Source organism: Symphodus melops, assembly GCF_947650265.1.
Source record: "Symphodus melops genome assembly, chromosome: 17".
NCBI classification, from domain to species: Eukaryota; Metazoa; Chordata; class Actinopteri; order Labriformes; family Labridae; genus Symphodus; species Symphodus melops.
In genome coordinates, this window is record NC_136707.1 from 19,067,476 (window position 1) to 19,080,448 (window position 12,973).

General features: G+C 41.7%; 1 long non-coding RNA gene across 4 annotated transcripts in view; it reads right to left on the reverse strand.

Moving 5' to 3' along the window:
• LOC306838522 overlaps positions 1 to 12,973 on the reverse strand; it is a 123,670-nt gene that overhangs the window by 52,868 nt on the left and 57,829 nt on the right. For 2 of the 4 annotated variants that reach the window (XR_013781096.1, XR_013781097.1), the window contains exon 2: positions 2,519 to 2,746. The exons of 1 other annotated variant lie outside the window; for it this stretch is intronic. This is a non-coding gene — a long non-coding RNA (uncharacterized lncRNA). Of the gene's footprint in view, positions 1 to 337; positions 1,096 to 2,518; positions 2,747 to 12,973 lie in introns of those variants that run through there. One more of the 4 variants, XR_013781098.1, reaches the window with a different exon arrangement.

The window sequence follows — 12,973 nt, forward strand, 5'->3', positions numbered from 1 at the left end:
CCCTCTACAGACACACATAGACCCCTAAATTGAAAGGAGAGGAGTCCCATGGGACAGGAGTTTGAAAGTTAAGTGTCATTTTGAAGTGAAGATGAAGGGCAAATGGGTGTGTATGGAGATCATGAAATGGACCTTTGATCTAAACAGACATTGTGAAAAGTTTTGATTTCGGTTGAGACATTTAAGGTTGCAGAATCAAAGTATTCCATGGGACCCCTCAGGAAGAGCACATACTGAACTAAATGTGCTCCACATGTTTACAATTAGGCCAAAATTAACTAACTTTTTTTTTTTTAAACTTAATTTCTGTTAAGGTAGGGTACATTTCTATTCTTACCTTCTGGATGAAGAGTTGGCATGATCCAAATTGCAGGACTTCTTTAGCGCATCGCTTTAACACTATATATTCCAGGATATCCATTTCCTTGTGTCAAAATCCAGCAAGACAAATATTGATCTCCAAAACTGTATCACTGCACCGGCAATCTGTGGCATTGGCCACACTTGAACACGCGTAAAGTATCCCAAGGGAGTCGTCTGTCCGACAAACGGCTTGTCCAGCAGCTGAGTAATGGACACCACTCATCCCGAGTGAGGGACAGCATTTCCTTAAATCCAACCGAAAGACCCCAAGCTGGAGTGTTGCATCCATCAGCTGCTGCCATCATCAAGTTTGACTTGAGAATAAAAACAATAATATCTCATCCACGTGTGACAGCGCTGTAACGTTTAATCCTTCATATTTGCGTCCGAGGAATCGATGAGTAAATCGACTGATGCTCTATTAAATCCAGCAGCTCGATAGTTGGGATTATTTCCAGTGAGCGGTGAAAGAAGTTGGTTTCCTTCTGCTGGTCCAGCGCTGTGATGGTCTCTGCTCGAGTTCCGACTGTACGATGCGCTCCCCTGAAGAGCCGGAGCCGCACTGAGCCATAGTTGGAGCACAGCAGCGAAGCACATGCTGCTCTAAGCTGACGTAGGCGCGCAAAGCATTTTGGTATGTGGAGTTTATTGAACTTGTTGTCAAATATTTCAGAGGAGGAAATAACCACGATAAACATATTTGAAGTAGCAGGACAGACACTTAGAAGCAAACAAATCCTTAATCTCAAAGCGGCTGTGAACAAATATTTATTGAAATGAGTTCTATGGAAGCCTGAAGAGGACAAGCAGCCACACTTTTTTTCCCTTTTCCAGTGAAAAAGTACTTTTCATTTATTGTCTTAAGATCTCCACTTATTTATGTATAAGGACACTAGTTTTCTTGGGACAGCGACTTGGGACAGCGACTTTTTGAGATCTTAAAAATGTACTTGCTATCACCAGAAAAACAGTGTTGTCATCTTGAGATAACTTTTCCTTGAAAAAGATGTCAAGAAAAAGAACTGAAAATGATTCACAGGGAAACAAAAGGTGGCTTAGTGCTTCTGAAACAACTCGAGTCAGACTTTTTTTTTGATGATCTTTATCAATCTTGGGGTTTTTTTTGTCTGGATTAAACAAGTTTCATTCACTGATTTTTATTGTTTATACTCATGTATTGTTTTCAGTTGTTAAAAAGTGAATTTATTGTTTTTTTTGTTTTTTGTTTCTTTTCCATATGTTAGTTTCTATGTGAAAGAGTTGTGGTTGCTTTGTATGAAAACTATTAGGTTGAGTTACTTTAAGTTGACACCCTTCTATAATTTTGGAATTTACCTTGAGAGATAATATTATTTGTCTTTGATTCTTCACTCACAAATACAAACACTAAATCAGCCCTTTTCACACAAAAGGTGCTACTGCTATGACCAATAGACTGACATTTGATTTTAAACCCTGTCATTATGATCACTATTATTATATGCAACAGTCAGGTTAGTTGTTATGTCATGAATAAGGCCGTAATAATCTTGTTGCAATCACTCATCATCTGTCAGTCTGATCCCAGGTTGCGTGTGAGCGCTGGGTGAGCACTGTGAGTGAGTAATAATGATCATCTGTCGCTGTGTTCAGATACGGGGATGTCGGTGCCTTAAATCACCTTCCCATGAATGAATCTCTTGTCTTTCTCACCTCACTTTCATGTCCTAACCACCTCCAGGCTTGCTTGTATTTCTGGGATCATAGCTTTCCTGTAACGCCAAAACAAGAACTGGATTCCGCGGAACGGAGTCCAGACAAACATGAACTGAGCTGCCAGGATTGAGACGTTCCATAACACCCCAAGCCCCAAAAAACTAATCATTTGTGGAAAAAGCTTGGGAACAAATCCTTCATGTGATATGTGCTATTATTATCCCTGTGTTTTATACTTTCAAGAGCATAATATTATTTTTTAAAAGTACAAAAATGATATGTATCAATGTAAAATCTTATAAGATTCAACAAATGTGATTTATGACTGTTCGTATTCTGTAACATATTGTGTGGCTAAAAGCGACCTAAAAGAAGTATATTGTTAAACAACAAATCAGTTAATGCATGTGAGAATGTCTTCTCCAGCAGCTGACCTCTGATGTTTAATATGAAAGTATACCTGTACAGAAAAAAGGACTGATCACAGCGGGCACTCTGTGATGTACTGTGAGCAGGTGAAGCTCCACTCCACCTTTTCCTTCACTCCCCATCTGGCCGAGCTCCAGTACAATCCTGGAGTACCTGAATTGCACGCGATTCTGTCAATTGCAGGTACTTGATGGCTTTCTTGTGTGCCGGGGTTGAAAAGTTGCTGGAGGTTTGTGCACACAGCATTGCGTGACTAGAGCTGGGGATGAAAACACAAAGACATTGTTTTCAGTGATCAAACCCCCTTTATAGTAACTCAACAGCATTCCTGTCTCGCATTCCTAAGCCACCGCTGCTGTGTGAAGGGTTTTTTTGCCGTTTAAGAAAAAAAAAAAAGAAACAAAGAAAAAAAAAAAAAAGGAAGGTTACATATTTTTATCTGGGTCATTGTGTTGACCTCCCCTCTTGCTCTGAAGACATTCTGCTCCCTTTGCTCATTAATCATTAATCAAGGCTGAATTAAAGTATTAGAGGCAATTATCTCGTAGAGGTAATTCTCTCTTATCTGCAACAATGCAATGAATGTAAACAACACAGCCAGCAGTTCCTTCTTTGCACACTCAGAAGCAGAGCCAACTGAATGAAAATGTTTTGTTTCTCAATGCTTGTGTGTGTAATGCATGCATGTCTGCAGGCTTGCTGATGTGTGTGTTTGTGCGTCTGCTTCGTGCATCATTCTCCTCCATGCACTCCCTCGTGCCTTTGTGTGTATGCACCAACGTGTGCACAAACGTTTTCCAGATTGGTCTGACAAGGATAATCATATCCAGAAAGCACAAAACCTTTGTGAAAGCTGCACACGCAGATGGGAGTAACAAGAGGAATGCATCAGAGCATCCAGGGGAAACAAGGCTGACTGAGCGCAGAGATTTAGATATTTTTAAGCTGCATAAACAAATGGTTAAGGGTTCACATCCAGATGCAAAACTGTGAAATGTGTGATGCAGGGATGCAAGGGAAAGTGGAAATCTTCTTCCTTCAAAGAGTCCTCGAGAAGCCAGGGTGATCATCTGGTTGTGGTGAAACAAACCTAATATTTACTGAAAGCTATGACCTCTACGACTTCTTCTTTCAACATACAAAACATAGAGAAGAGCACAATGGCGTCAGTCATATCTCCAGTGTGTGCTCTGAGAGTGATTAAGACTAGAGCACATTCATTACTGGCCCAGCTCAGACAGAGAGGGGCTTCAGAGCAGAGCTCTTGTGTTGGACTGTTTGGATGTCCTATCCCCTTGTATCTCTTTGACTACCTCCAACACAAGGCCCTATTCAAGCAGACTGGGAACAAATGTTTCCTTATGTGGCTCTGAGTGCCTGAACTCCAGCGATGGGATCGAGAGTAAGAGCCTATGAGACCCAAAGACAGAGAAGGTTATAATAAAACCGACCATAATATAGCTATTTAACCCCCCAGCTCATCTTCAAGTATGATGTGAGCTGCTTCTTTTACACCATGGAAACCACGGGGAGGATGAGAAAATGACAAGTATTTCCCAATAACAGCGTGCCCTTTCACTGGCCTGGCCCCCACCTCGGGCTGGTTTCCCCTCCTTATTTTCCCACTCTCCCACTTTTCATGGGTGTTATTATTTCTACATCCGCCTGGGAATTAATTCGGTAAATATCAGCCAGGAAACCTGAGGTTGGATTCCATGTTGGCAGCTCGTGTTCAGCCAAATGCAGACTTCCGTCTGGTTTCTCCGCTCTCCGTGGGAACGGGCAAAGTGAAGCTCAAGCGGGGTCACAGTAAGGTTTCAGAATGACGTGTGTAATGATTACTCATTTGAGAAAAATGGTTTAAAAAATGGCTTGTGCCTGCTCGATATAATAAGACATAATGTGGCGTGCACCGCTTTTCTATAGAATCACCCGGGATAAAGAGCTAATCCTCTTGTGCTATGAGAGTGATAGAGCTGGACTGTTTCCAAGCACCTCAGGGAGTCAGATCTGTGGAGGGGAGGCTCTTTCAAAGAAACTTGTTGTTCACTGTGTTATTCTTTACATTGGATTGGTAAAGATTTTGGTCAAATCCTTTCCTTTATCCAGAGCATTTGCCAACTCCATTATTCCTCGCTCCCTTCAGGCCTTTCCTCTCTTGTCCTGTATTAAGATGTCAAACTGCAGCTGGGGTTCTAAAGTTTACGCAAACATGTTTTCCCTCTTAAGGAGAAATTAAATCAACTTTTGGATTGGGCTGTCTAAACAGTACCATTGACATGACTCATTCCTCGTTCCTCCCTAATACACAATCTTACACTTGGCAAAGAGGGGAGTTCTTTGGGCATACACACCTCTTCTACAGACTTAACTCAGTGTGACCATTACTCTTTATAACCTGCTGGGGCTTCTGTTAACTATGCCTCTTAAACACAGAGCGTTAGGGCCCGTGTCCAGTAAAGCGTTTTTTTGTGCTGACAGCGCCCACAACCCTGATTTCAGAGCGCTTCTCAAATGTGTTCAGCGTTGCGAGGCTCCAAATGTCCTCTTGCAGCACTTTCACACATCTTCATAGTGACCGTTCATTTGATTTGATCAATATTTGTTTTTATTCAGGAACCTTTGTCATATTGCGATTCACCATATCGCATGCACCATAACACCGCTCAGCAGTCTTTGTACTTTCTTATGTTTCAGGAATTGTGTAACATTGATGTCCAAGTCTATGAATTCACATAGCCTAATGGCATTGTGGCGGCACAATGTGTAAACACACAACATGGAGGTCCACATACACACACACTCATAGACAACACTGTTCACTCCAGCTAGCTTGAATGATCCCGTCGTGTTGCTCTGATTGGAGGCACAGTGGTGGGATTATTTCTTCCTGCTATCAAGACTTTTTTGACCTTCATACATACTGCAAGATATAACAGGGGTGTAAATATCTTGCTGGCCATTTGAATAGAACTACGAAAAACATCTGTGACATAGAAAACACAAAAACAATGGAAAGGACTTGTGTCCTGGCATCAGTAGCAGCTGGAAATGGGTGCATGATGTGAACTTTGCAAAAGAAAAAAAAGGGATCAGTTTCTCTACTGCCAGTGTTTTGATTAAGTTAAAAGTCTGAGTCCCAGCCCATCTTTCTTTTGATTGGTCAGTGAGGGAGATGTAAAACTGAACTATTTTCAACTCAAATTGCCAGCTGAAAGAAAGCCTAGAGTGGACACAGGCCCTTAATGCCAACACTCACAAAAAGTGTCTAAATAAAGTTGACGAAAGGTTAAAATGTAAAAAAGGTCATAGTCAAAGAAAGGCTTTAAATAATGTAACCAAAATGAAGGGTTAAGTAAGGCTTGCAGGTATTTGCTAGCTTTTGTCTCAGTCTAGTCTTCAAGGTGTGTTTGTGTGTGTGTGTGTGTTATCTCAGTGGCAGGACTGTGTGTAAGCAGCTGGGAGTGTGGCAGGGCTATGCGTGACTAGGAGAAATACACCTGTCTCTGTGCTCAGGTACGGAGGGGGAGCCGGCACGCATGGGCCTGCCAGGCGAACAATGCTCTCTATTGTACCTGCGCTCCGACTGCTGATGCTCGCAAGGAGAGGAAACCCAGAGCTCAGTGTGTGTGTAAGCTCGCTCGACCTCTCTCTCTCTCTCCCTCACAGGATCACACGACACACAGAGTCAAATTATTTATAGTACACATATTGTGCTGACCGCAGGCGCCCTAGGCTAAATCCCAATAACTCTGCCTTTTACACGCAAGCCGCCAATCTGAGCGGAGATTGACAGATTCATGCTCCAATCAAACGGCAAGACTTTTGTTGAAAAAATGCATCACACTTTACATACAAGTCATCAATAAACTAAATGTGAAATATGACTTTTAATACTAAAAGTGATGTTGAAACAAATGTGCATGAACATTAATTTGAATAAAAAGAATATTATTACTTAAAGCCCCTCACAAAATAGAATTCAAAGGTCTTACTGTAAATGTTTAGAATCAGGAAGCGCATAATTTCTCTATATATATACACAATAATGGTACTATTTTTAAGTTATCTATTATCAGTTCAACACCAGCCCAGGTTTCTCCAGGCTCTTTGTTCCCGGTAAAGATAAGGCAACCATGAGATGGAGAGCCAAGATACTGTAGATGGAGAGACAGCAGGAGACAGACTATCAGACATAAAGTTAAAGACAGAGCAAGAGAGACGGTTCGTAAATCAATGGGCCTCTCTGCGGTTTCCACAACAAAGACCAACTCTCATTTTTTCTTGATTTGTTGGCCAATTATGAGGAAAAAATAAACGGGGCAACCACAGAGAGGGCCGGGGATGAGGGGGAATGCTGAACATCTGCTTTGAGACGATTTGGATCCAAGCTGGAGCTTTGGACAGACACAAGTACCCCTTCTGTCAAACAGAAACTCCAGCTGTTCCACAGATGGGGGCGCTTACTGGGTCCAATTTGGTGAATAATATGTGGCCCCCAGAATACTTAAGAGTCTCTTTGATCCCTTTATCTGGCAGTCACAAAGGCTTTCTTCACCTCTTTTACATGATTTAGCTGCAGTGTTAGCGCCATCATTCAGTTATCTATTCCTGTTAAATTCCTTGACGTGTGTGGGTGTGTGTAACACCAGCGGTATCTTACAGTAATAAGTGTGTGTGTGCTCACTGACTAACGCAATACAGTCTTCATAAAGGTAGTATTGTTAAGTTGCGTGCGAAGCTCATGCTGTAGGCTTTGGGTCCCCGCCCACCCCTGTAAACCACGGCCTTTTTTTCCTCTTCTTTTTTTCCCTTCTACACCTTCCCCTTTCTTTTTGTTACAGGTAAACATTTGATGTCCGCACGCAATCCCCAGAGAGTCTCCTCCCCTTGTTCTCTCCTTGGCTCCCTGGCTTCCACTCAGCGTTACTCACACTCGCTCTCACACACTCAGCCCACATGTACACACACACACACACACACACCTCTCTCTCTCTCTCTCCGTCTCTCTCGTTCAAGCACACTCGCACATTGACACGCTATACCCTTCCCTCCCCATTCTTCTCACATTCCTCTCCTCACTGACTCAGCACCTGTTTCCTATGAAGGTTATGAGTTTCTCTCTCTGTTCTTAGTGACTGACCGGCTTTCTTACTGACTGGAAACGTTTTGTAGATTGCCCTGCAAGAGCCTTGATCTGAGGTTTAGGTGCATGAAAATGAGTTACAATTAATTAAAACTTCAAGAAACTAATAGTTAGACTGAATAAAAGGAAGGAATAAAAGATACATATATGTGTATACCTCTTTGTGCAGAACACTGCTAATGGACACTATTTGCACTTACACTTTGGTCTTGTTCTGTGACTAGTTGTCGCTCTGTATCTGTGTCTAAGTTGTATAGAAGATCTTGTCTTTTCCAACCCTTGCTGGTGTGTTTAGCACTTGTAAGGAAACTCTGTGTGGGGCTGGAGAGGTCTACATTTCCTCTACATATTGCTGAGTGGACCTATTTAAAAGTCACCATGAAATGGAACCTCAGGAGTTTCTTACTGCCACGTTGTGATGCATTTCCAACTAAAACTGCATGGAAGCAATCACAAGAAAGAAGGCGGGACATAATGTTGGGCTAAATCTGATTGGATCATTAGCTTCCACACCAGATGAGTCTTTTAGACTGTTTTACAGGAAGAGAAAAATGCTTTATTGGAATACAATAAAGCACAATATTTGGCAGATAACGACAAATAAACATTTCACAAAGGACTGCTGGATTGAAAGATATTTGTTGATCTGTATGTATCAAATTCATTTCAACAAAAACTTAATTGATTAGAGCTTTTGATCACATCCTATGCCCTCATCAAGTCGCACAAAAATAACTTACTGAGCTTCTTCAACAGGTTTGGCCTCTGATGATTTAAACTGGTTTGTGTGGTGATTTTCGGTCTCATTAAACTCTGGTGAACTGAAGTTTGGTGCACAGTGTGTTGTTGCCACAAGATTTGGAAAAGACAATGAGTGTGAATAACATCCAAAGTATGTATTGGTGCGTGTGAATGATTGTGATCTAACAGATGTTGAACACTGAGGGAAGGTAATAAAACAAGCCCAAGTGTGGTGTGTGAGCTCCAGCTCTGTTACCAATGCCAATCTCAGTCACGCACATCCCTCAAGCTGCACTGCACAAACTCCCAGACTGCAGGAAGGGCTGACTGGTTCTGACACTTCATGGGCAACCATCACATCCAAGATCAGACAAACACTGTTCCTTTCTGCCAAAGTTACCAGCAGCAAATATGACTTCAATCACTGCATGGGCAGAGAGGAATCACACAACCACCCACATTTGGATACAAGTCTGCTCAGATACTCGCACGCAGCCAATTGACAAACACAGACAGACATTGGGGAAATTCAGATTTCAGGGAAATCAAAAATAGTGCATTGTTCCTACTGAATGTGCAATTTAATAAGATCCACGAAGAAGCACTTTGATGAATAATACACAGATCAAGATCACTTTTTAAGGGGTTAGGGTTAAGGTTAAGTTTCAGATGATTCATGCCTGCTCTTTGATTTGGAAACAAGTCAGACTGTAAGAGAGTAGCACACAGTCCCATGCATGCATAAAAGAAATTATTTCAATCCCTACATTGTTGTGTCTCCTGTGATAATTGTGCCCACTGCTCTCTTTCATCAGGGCCTTTTGGCTCCCTCCAAGCAGCTCAATTAGCAGCTCTGCCGAGGTGGAGCGCATTATGCTAATACAAACAGTTACTGTACCAGCGTGGGCGGCCCCCATGGGTAGTCCGCAACAAGGCTATGTTAAATGAATATTAGATTTGTTGTGCCTACAACAAGTTACCTATTGTTGTGCTGGCCTTTCTGCTGCTCGGGAAAAGCCATTCAAACTAGATAATCTGTCTGCGTCTCGTCATTGCAGTGTGCGGACAAAACACTGAGACAAAGGGGCTGTTTGATTGGGAATATGAAGCAACCTGTGGAGGAGAATGAATGATTCTTTTTATAGGCTCGACCATTTGTCATTGAATCCCTTAAGGGGCACACCAACACAAATTAAGACAATCACAATTCTCAATCCCATCTAAATAACTTCCCTTGTTATTCTGAGCTCAATGTCAGTGTCTGTGTCCATTGTTTCTGCTTTATTTAATCTCTTGCTCTCAACGGGAACAATTGCTTTTGTCCACAAAGCTAATGGTTGTCCTGGATATGAGGTGTGACAGTTAGGTCAGCGCTGTGAAAGGGCTGTATTGTGCTTCCTCACACCACAAAAGGTGTGCTTGGAGACAAACCAGCACCGTGGCAAACGTAACGATGGATTAGGTTTTCTCTGTAAATATGGACCACATGGCAGCTAAAGGCACCATTGTTTCCTTTTCATTGCCCGCATTAAGTGGTTAACACATTTCAGCGCGTGTATTCATAATGCAGCCATACAAAGAATGCTTTTTGGAAACTGTAAGGCTGTATGTAATGTTGTCTGAATTCTTCATGTGAAGCCATGCAGATTATTGGATCTGTCTCAGAGGGTATTTTGTAACATATTCGAAGCAATTCTTTGTTTCAGAAAAAGACTTTCAGGTACGCTCCAAGGCGCCGTCACTGTCATGTTTTTGTTTATAGAAAGCGATCATGTAGGCAGAGACAGGCGAGCGCTCTGCTGTTGTACTTCATAGTGCGTGTGTCACTTTCTCTCTAACCACGTCAGGCAGCTGTTTGTAAACACAACTCTCCACAGCCGGGCCTGGCTAATGACAGGGTAGTGCTTGAACACAAAGGCTGCTTCCTGGCGTGCTCTATAGCAGAGAAAAGAACAGTGCTGACAAACACAAGAAAACAAGAGGTTCATCAGCCAATGAAGAGAGAAAAGCACAGCTGAGGTTTTTTTTTTTCTTTTTCTTTGTTTTAAATTTTCTATTTACTTGTTATGAAAAGTTCAGGACTGTAGATCAATCAATATTTTTCATGATTTTAGTGCCAGTTGCTACAGCATATACAGTGTTCTTTTACACTGTAAGTATTCAACCCCCTTAGAGTTTTACACAGTTGATGGTGTTTCATCCTTAATTTAAAAAATGACTCATTTATTTTCTTACACATTAAAGAAATGAACGACAACACTCCAAAAAGCAGATATCTGTTTGATTAACCTGAAGACAATGTCTTGCACCTTACATTTACACAATGTTTGACACCAAAGCAAACAACATTTTCTACATAAACAGAGAGATGTTCAGGATACTTCATTTCTGCTTTAAGTCAGCATGTCCTCAATGAGTGAGACGGGCGAGTCCTCGGCTGTGTTGTTGTCATAGTCGTGTTTAGTCAAGAATAACTAAGCAATTTAGTTAGGCCATATTATTCAGTTTCATTATCAGCTCTGAGCTGCCTGCCACCAAAACAATCAGAATTGTGTGTTGAATTTGTTATTCAGGTTTGTTGCTCACATACTGTACCTTACCATCATTCATCACTTGGACTGTGCATTTAATATAAGCGTTAGTTATTGCTCTTCAGCCGTGTGAAATCTGAATAAATAATTACCAAATGTGTCTGTTTCCCTGCCGTGAGGGAACACCCGCAGATAAAACATCCAACAACCACTTCAAAGGGACAACAGAGACTTGATTTGGCAGGTATGCTGTGCTCTAACTCTAATATCATCATTATTGGCCTTTAAGGTCTACTGGCAACAGAGCACAGTCACGCTTCACCACATTGTTTCTCCAAGCTAAAAAAGAGTCCAATCTTTGAATCCCACGCCTTTGAGACTGGGCGTATGGAGTCACTTTAGCCCGCTTTTGATGTGTGGGAAAGGTATGCTGAGCTCCGACTTCCCTCTCCTACGCAGACTCACTTGACTGGGAGCTAGCGTGACAGCTGAGGCAGGTTAATGTGCCCCTCCACCTCACCCCACACCCCCCCTCTAGACAAACGCTATGAAATACGACTGACTGAGTGATGGTTGCCTAAAGGCAGCGGACAAAGCGCTGAGAAAAGAAACTTCTCGGTTTCAACATTTTGGAGGTTTTATTAGTGAGTCCCTGGCTAAGATAATCACAGGGAGCTTGTCTCGTCTTTGTACTTCAGACGTCAAAGCTAATAGTGCGATTAAACACACTAACTGTATGCACATCACTGCACACACTAGAAAAGGATCATTATAATCCCAATCCATTCTGCCGCCGGGCAGATAGAGCAGACTCTGAGCTCTGTGTAAAAGCTTTATAGGGGTCTTACATTTATGTCACTGTTAAATATGTATTCAGCTCCTAAACTGACTCAATCAAACTTTTTCCAAAAGGCAACTTTTACAATGCCCAACACTGAAGTTCTGCAGCAGATTTTCTCAGGTGAACAACAAGTTCAAGCAAACAAGATACAGATTTCTGAAGACGAAGGACACAGTGATGCTATTGATCATTTAGGGCTGGTTGTTAAAACAATAACAGAACAGTGAGTGACATGTCAGACTCCCAAGACGAATAACGGCTTGTTAAATCAACTTCATCATTGTCATGGAGCTGCACACCCAGAAACGCATCCCCTGAACTCGTGTGTGTTGGTAAATTCTTTTCAGTTTTAAGTCAAAGTATCAGTTGGCTGTCGAGCTTTGCAGAAGAATGTCTTTAAAGAAATATTGCCTTCAGCCTGAAGCAGCGCATTATATGAGAGACAATCAGCTCCACTGAGTCTGAAAAACATACACAAATGATGTAGCCTGGGGCAAGTGGTTGTTCTGTTCGCTTTTCTGGAAAACGACTCTATCACATACAAAAATATATAAGTATTTTTTATCCAACTTCAAATTTGACAGAAAATCAAAGTATTGCTCTTTATGATGTATTTCTTATTTGTACATTTATTACATTCAACCAAACAATTCGATTTAACATGCAATCTCAATTCCTGAATGAAAAGGAGCAGAAAGAGGATAAATCTCATGTAACCTCCTTCTCTTTCACAAATCATCATTAACAAAACCCGTAATTCAAAAATCATTTAATCTACATGTGCTAACCGCTAACTATGATATGGAGTGAAAAATGTTTCATAGCTGACAGTTGAGTCCAAATGGGCTGGCTTGTTCCTGCTCCTGTGAATCAGAGGATTCAGACGTACAAAGCTGTTGTGTGTAAAGGCAGAGGTGTGCCGTCCTCATAAGGTCGAAGAGATATTCTAATCAACATTAGCTCGATTTTGAACAAGGTGCTCTGGCTTTGGAACATGTATTTTCATGCATTCTGTTGGTGCTTTGTGAGGCTGCTCAATGGGAAATAATATTTGCATTTTCTGCTGTTTTAGTCCAAATTTCTGGAGGCTTAAAGAGAAATGTAAAGCTAAGACACATCGTAAGCCTGCGGACATTTTTTCCCATCATCTGTAGTACACCCACAGCACGTTACTGTGCAGCCGTCTAGCAAAACAATGTGGGCTAGAGCAAAAGCTACTCCATGTGT